The sequence below is a fragment of the Salvia miltiorrhiza genome, chromosome 2, assembly GCF_028751815.1.
Source record: "Salvia miltiorrhiza cultivar Shanhuang (shh) chromosome 2, IMPLAD_Smil_shh, whole genome shotgun sequence".
Lineage (NCBI taxonomy): Eukaryota > Viridiplantae > Streptophyta > Magnoliopsida > Lamiales > Lamiaceae > Salvia > Salvia miltiorrhiza.
This window is the reverse complement of record NC_080388.1, coordinates 44,791,922-44,799,785: the sequence shown is the minus strand read 5'-3', so window position 1 is coordinate 44,799,785 and position 7,864 is coordinate 44,791,922.

Sequence of the window (7,864 nt, the reverse complement as noted above, 5' to 3'; positions counted from 1 at the left end):
AGGATCGAAAATGCTTTTGAATTTGGTTGGGGCAGAAGGTGAGGGTCAACCACTCGTTAAGGATGGGCAGATGGATTGCCACGCTTTTCAAAGCCCAAATCAGATTTTAGAGGAACAGAATTGGGCCGACTCTCAGAAGATACAGGAAAAAAGCCCAACTGGTGGCTTTACTGATGTTTCTCTTGATGGGCCAGGAAGAAGCGTTTGTGAGAGAGGTCATACTTTAATGTCGACCCAAGCGCAAGGAGAGAATAGAAGCGCTATTCTGGAAAGGGATCGAAATTCAAAAGGAAAAAAAGGGAGAGAAAAGAAAAAGAATAGAGTGAGGGAGAAAGAGAAATGGAAACACTTCATTTCAGATTTAGAGCCAATTGATGGAAGGGGGGAGGAAGAGGCAGAGCAGGAAAGAGAGGGGGAGAACGAAGAAGGGCAGGAGACGACAGTTGGAGAGCAAATTTCAGGTCAGCAGATATGGGATTTTAGAAAGAAGATCGGGCTGTCAAGTCGAATTCCAGACGAAGATGTTGCTCGACAGATTGAAGTGCAAGGTAATTTTCTTTCTTGTGAAAATGCTGGGAGTATTTTGAGGAATGTTTAATGAATTTGTTATCTTATAACATTCGGGGCTTGGGGAGTGTTGCGAAGCAGAGAGATGTTACTGATTTGGTGAAAGGGCAGAAGATAGATTTTTGTTGCTTACAAGAGACAAAGATGGAGGTGTTTAGGGATTTGTTTTGTAAATCTTGGTAGGGGTCTAATTATACAGATATAGCGATTAGAAATTCGGAGGGAAGGGCTGGAGGAATTGTTTGCTTGTGGAATAGGGAGGTTTTCGAAGCCTCTAGTACGTGGGATTTACCAGGGGCGGTAGTGGTGAATGGTAGGTACAAGGAGGGTGATATCTCATGTTGCATCATCAATGTGTACGCACCAATCGGTTCAGGGGATAAGCGGACATTGTGGGATGCCTTAAGTTCAATTGTGGAACAAAATACGGATAGGAGTGTATGTATCTTGGGAGACTTTAACTCTGTTAGGAGGAGGGATGAACGTGTGGGCAGTGGGGAGGCGTTTGGAGTGGCTGATGCAAGAAATTTTGAAGAATTTATCCGGGAGAACGATCTGGAGGAAATTAAAACTCAAGGCCGGAAGTTTACTTGGTACAAACCAAATGGAAAGTGCAAGAGTAAGATTGATCGTTTCCTCGTTAATGAGAATTGGCTGGCTGCTTGGGAAGGGACGTCGGCACGAGGACTTCAACGTTCAATTTCGGATCACTGTCCGATTATTCTCACTACAAGATCGGAGGATTGGGGACCAAGACCATTTCGGTTCCTCAATGCATGGGTGAATCATTCGGAGTTCGAGGAGATGGTCAAACAGGTTTGGACGGTGAATAATGTGGGGGGATGGAGCTTTTTTGTGGTTAAGGAGAAATTGAAGAAACTCAAAGAGGTATTGAAGGTGTGGAATCGGACTTCTTTCGGTGAGATTGACAACAAAATCCAAGAACTTCAGAAGGAACTTCAAGAGAAGGATAAGGTGGACGAGCAGAGAGGTCTTCAAGAATCAGAGGTGATCAGGAGAAATGAGATTCAAGCCCTGCTCTCCCTTCAACTCAAGAATAAACAGATGATGCTGCAACAGAAAGCCAAACTCAAATGGCTCAAAGAGGGAGACACTAATTCGGGTTTTTTCCATAGGGCAATTCGTGGGAGACGGGTTAAAAACGAGATTGGCGGAATGCTCTTTGAAAACTCTTGGATATCGAAACCGGAAGATGTTAAAGTAAGAGTGAGAAATCATTTTGAAGATTTTTTCAAAAGGAAAGAACGACAGATGCCTGATTTCCCCATAGACTTCATGAGGAGGAAAATTTCAAATGACGAGAGGCATTGGCTGATAAGGGATTTTGAGCTGGACGAGATTAAAGAAGCAGTTTGGAGCTGTTGTGGAGATAAGAGTCCGGGACCCGATGGATTTAACTTCACATTCTGGAGAGCGGCGTGGCATGTGGTTAAAGAGGACTTACTTCAGCTTTTGAAGGAATTTCACGAAAATGGAAAAATTCCGAAAGGTGGTAACGCCTCTTTTATTGTTCTGATTCCGAAGAAAGAAGGGGCTGGGTCGCTCGATGATTTTCGCCCAATTTCTCTTATCACCAGCTTGTATAAAATTGTGGCTAAAATCCTGGCTGAGAGATTGAAGAGGGTTATGGGGTCGATCATCTCCGATAATCAAAGTGCGTTTGTCAAGGGTCGTTTCATCCTAGATGGGGTGGTTATCCTGAATGAAGCTATTTTTGAGGCAAAAAAGAAGAGAGTAGGCCGTATTTTCTTCAAGATTGACTTCGCAAAAGCATACGACTCTGTGCAATGGGATTTCTTGGATATGCTTCTCAATCGACTTAACTTTGACGGAGTTTGGAGGAAGTGGATTAAAGGGAGTCTGGAATCTGGAACGGCAAGTGTATTGGTGAACGGGTCATCGACGGGAGACTTCAACATGGAGAGAGGTTTGAGACAGGGTGACCCGTTGTCACCTTTCCTTTTCCTTATAGTGGCAGAAGGCCTCAACGAGTTCATTGAAAGAGCAGCGGAGAGGCAGCTCCTGGTTCCGGCGAAGATTGGCAAGGATAAAGTGCCCATTTCACATCTACAGTACGCGGACGATACTATCTTCTTGTTGGAGGCAGATGACAGAAATTTGGAGAGTGTGAAGAAACTCCTGATTCTCTTCCAGTTCGTCTCGGGTTTAGCTGTAAATTTCGACAAAAGTTGTCTTCTGACAGTGGGAGTGGATGAAGCAGTTGAGAGGAGATGGGCATCGCTCCTCATGTGCAAGATCGGATCCTTTCCGTGTAACTACTTGGGTACTAAAGTGGGGGGGCGCAGCAATGGTGTTGGAGATTGGAAGTTTTTGGTTAAAAAGGTTTCAAACAAAGTGGCAAGCTGGAAGAAGAGACATCTTTCGCTGGCAGGACGAATTACTCTAGTCAAGTCGGTTTTGCAATCCATCCCGGTCTATCAATTATCCCTCGCTTTCATACTTAAAGCGGTGAGTAAGGAGCTTAATTCACTGGTCTCAAAATTTTTGTGGGGAGGAGGTACACAGACGGGGGTTATTACTTGGTTTAAGTGGAATGCCTTGTGTCTCAATAAGGATTCAGGAGGTCTGGGGTTCCGGAATATCGATTGGTTCAATCAGGTGCTGTTAAGTAAGTGGCTCTGGAGGTTTTTGGGGGAGGGGAAATCTCTTTGGGTAAGGGTGATCAAATCGCTTTATGGGGAGCTAGTGTGGGGGGGAAGGGGGAGAATGTTCGGTGGCGGGAAGAGGTGGACAGAAAGGGTGGTGGCAAAAAATTGTGGATAAGGGAGGAGGAAGGAGAGATCGGTGGTTCATCAATAATTTGAGGCGTAGAATTGGGGATGGACTTGAGACCAGTTTCTGGGAGGATGTGTGGGCGGTAGACAAACCCCTTAAGTTTGTGTTTCCGAGATTGTATAATTTGAGCCTGGATAAGAAAAGGCTGGTTGGTGAAAGCGGGTTTTGGGAGGGAGGGTCGTGGGTTTGGAGGGTGGAGTGGAGGAGGGAGTTAAGGGAGAGGGAGAAAGGGCTTGTGGAGGATCTCCGGTTGGTGATTGCTGATTTTGCTCCTTGTGTAGATGAAACAGACAGATGGAACTGGAATGCGACAACAGATGGATGCTTCACAATCAAGTCGGCATATGAATTTGTGGCAAAAACAAGACAGGACCAACAAGTTTTACCTTTGGAGATGGCAAAAGTTTGGAAGGCCCCAACACCAAATAAAGCCAAGGTGACGGCATGGAGATGTCTTAGAAACAGATTGGCAACATGTGATAATTTGAGTAGAAGAAATGTCCAGATCAGCGTGGAGGAGAGATGGTGTAATGCATGTGTTTCTAGTGAGGAAACGACGGAACACATGTTCCTCCATTGCCCGAAAGCAACGGCGGTGTGGGACCAGATCTTTCAATGGCTCGACATCAAAACGGCAATTCCGAGAGATATCTTTCAACACTTCATTTCTTTCATTGCGGCTGGAAAAAAGAAGAGAGAAAGAAGACTGCTTAAAGCTTTGTGGGTGGGAACAGTGTGGTTGCTCTGGGAAAGCAGGAATGGTAGTCGTTTTCAGGACAAGGCTTGGGATATTGATAGACTTGTCTTACAGATTAAGGGGAGACTTTGGAGCTGGAACGAGGCCTATAAAATCGTGGAGTTAGGAATTCCTTTTACTTCTTGGTGTTCCAAAGATTTTAAACTTGTTTTATTGTTTTGATTGGCATTCCTGATGCCTTGATCCTTTTCTTTCAATAAAAATTTTACTTTACTGATCAAAAAAAAAAAAACAATTATTTTAAAGATCAAAATTAAGCATCCCTCTTATTATGAAGGAAACTAAAAATTAATATTGAGTTGGTGTGGTATTAAAGAAATAAATGGGTTGCAATTTTGATGGTATGAACATGATCGAAGGAGGGATCAAATTGTGTCCCTATCTTGAAATCTTATGCAGTTTTGAAGAAAAAGTCAACTTCAACATTCAGTGTTTTAGTTTGAAGGGGAACTGCAATACCAATACCAATACCAATATGTTTGTTTTTGACAATGACAATATTAATTTATTTTCCTCCTACAACTATTTATTTAGCTTTCTCTAGCTTGTTTTGACCTTGAATCGAGGAAATCCAAATTCAAGAATTTCAAATGAATGGATCTATGTATACACATCTAAATACAAATGGGTTCCAAGTCATCCACATTAGTGGAAAAATTAGTTCACAATAAATAAGATACTTTATATGCGCTTTATATGTATACTAGGTTTCGCTTGGATAGATGCATGGCTAAGAAATTTAGAGAGAATTCTGATAAATTGATTTTTTTTTTCTCCACTTTTGGAAGTCCTTTGTACTACTATATATATATATATACGATGTGGATCTTGTAACAAAAAAATCAATTTCTATTATTTGGATTGGTTTGATTGAGCATTCGAATTTCTAATTTAATTGTCATTCACAAAACTAATAGTATGAAAAAAGTTATATTACATCTCTATTAGTAATGTATTATTTATATAGGGCAAAATATGTAGTCGAAATGCCTCAAAACTATCACATTTAGTTTTAATTTCTATCATGTACTGTATATATCGACTTTGATGAATTAATATTCAAACTATAAGTCCTATGCAAATCTCACATATATAGTACCTGATCAAAGCTAGGTGATCAGTAGGAATATCCTAACTATGATGTTGGATTAAAAGAAAAAACAATAACATTGTTTTTCCATGCATGACTATTTCATCTTTGATTGTCTTATATTGCAACGCCTAACGATTTTATTAATTTTTATTACAACTTTTAAGGTTTATCAATTATGAATTGTGACGTGGTGCACTGACAACAACATGTTATTTTGTCCAGATAATTAGTTGTATATACACATGTGGATAGTAATATTCTACGTTAAAACGCGTATCATCCTCTACATCTAGATTATCTTCATAATCATGATCCAAGTTCACTTCAAAATCCAATTCATGATCAACCCCTACATGCTAAAAAAAATTATTATTTTTTTAAGAAATACTAATTCTTAAAAAAAGTTATTGATATAAATTGAAAAGATTGTGATAGAATTGACAAGTTGTAAAGATTAAAATCGAATCCATAAAAGACACTAAAATTGAAATTAATTCGATCATTTATATAGCAAGTAAAGATATAAGAATAGAAGTGAAGTCGAGTGAGAATGTAGAATTAATTTTTGTCGTGACTATGTTGGGTAGCCCCATTTGTAACATGATTAGGCTTTCGGCGGTGCTTCAACTAATCAAGTTGCCCTAAACTTTTCTTTTGAACTTTTTGCAGTCTATGTTCTAAATTTATTAACTCATCATCAAATCAGCAAGAAATATTGGATTGATTGTGACACCAAAAATTTAAATTTTAATAAATTAAAGCCTACCGAATTGTGTGGACGGGATTATGTTCTTCGCCATATAACGCGTATAAAAGCAACTTAAGTCTTGCAAAATAATTATTTCAAATTAATTGGTTACACCTTAAAATTATTCATATGGTCATATTGGGGATTCAATCTCAATATTTGATTGAATCTCAATATTTAACCCTTCATCTTAAAAATACAAATTTTGACCATTTTTTATGATTTCGAACTGTATTGCCCTTAATTTGGGCGCACCAGATTGGGTTGGGCGCAGATTCGGATGGTATTTTTGACACTAATGTTATAATTTGTGCCAAAAGTACCAAGTTATGGAGAATAAAAATATTTCAAGTAATTTGGTACTTTTGGCGCTAATATTATCATTGAAACAATAGGGCCGGATGGCCCTATTGGTGATTGAAATTTAAATTTTGTCCACAAAATTTGAAATATCAATATTTGGCCATATTTTATGTGCTCTACCTAATCTACCATTTAATCCAATAGATCCAACAGCTTCCTTTAACCCGGATCCAGATTTAGGGATTAACCCATGCAGCAGCACATACACATGATTCGGCTTTCATCCTCTCTCTCTCTATCTCGCCTGCGACGTGAACTTTCATCCGGCCAATTCTCCTCTCCGACTGTTTCATAAGTTGCGACGATGTGAATGAAGCTAATTCTCCTCTCCGCATGTATCTCGCTCTCGCCGGCGCCGACGAAGAGATTAGAGAGACGATTATCCTCTTCTCCTCCTCTATCTCACCGCGATCGACGTATCTGCAACCTCTCTCTGATTGTCCTCTCCGCCTCTATCTTTCTCTCGCAGGCGCCGACGAAGAGACTAGGCGGTGGATCTGATCTGATCGTTGCGGCGCCACCTCCTCCATCGGCAGATCTGATCTCCGCCTCCTTCGATTTCAGCCATCGACAGATCTGATCTGATCTGATCTGATCTGTGCTGCACGTATGGCACTTATGGCACTATTAGTGCCATAAGTGCCATAAGTGCACACTTCCCCCTAGGGTTTAGATATTCCATTTAGGGTTTAGATTATTCATTTGGGGTTTAGATGTTCCATTTAGGGTTTAGATTATCCATTTAGGGTTTAAATGATGTTGTTGTGTCTGTATTTGTGCTGCACGTATGGCACTTATGGCACTATAGTGCCATAAGTGCCAACGGAAATCCAAAATAAAACCAAGTAAAATGGTCATTTTGGCACTAATTGTGCCATAAGTGCCAACGGAAATCCAAAATAAAACCAAAGTAAAATCTTGGCACTTATGGCACTAATAGTGCAATAAGTGCCTAACCCGACCCGGCACGCGACCCGCGTGCCTGATCCTAACCGGTCCACCTCATTAAGGGTAAAAACGTCCAAATCAATAAAAATTGCCAAATTTTATGTTTTTTCAATGTGTGGCCATGATAACACTCATGTTTCCATGGATTTTATTGTTCATTTGATGATAATTTTATAGGAAATTGAGTGTTGGATGATTGTTTTGTGCTTAAATTGCTTTATCTTGTAAAACATGATTCTTGCTCGAACTTTGATAGATTTTACAGGATTTTAGAGATGCAATTTGGAAATATTATCAGAAATAGAAGTTGTAGTTCGTCTCAAGAGGAGTTCGTGAGCGCAAACGGATCGTAAATCGGAGTTCGGACGAGAAAGTTATGGCCAAAACAAGAAAGTCGCGCACAGCAGTGAATAGTGTTGACGGAAATTTCCGAATTTTCGGGTTTTTTATATTTTCTCGGTATTTTCGAGTTCTACACTGTATTTATCTCCTGTGCCTATATATAGGTCCTTTCCCTGACCTATTAGACACATCTTTTCACATCTCTTTACCTCTTTTCTCCATCTTTTCA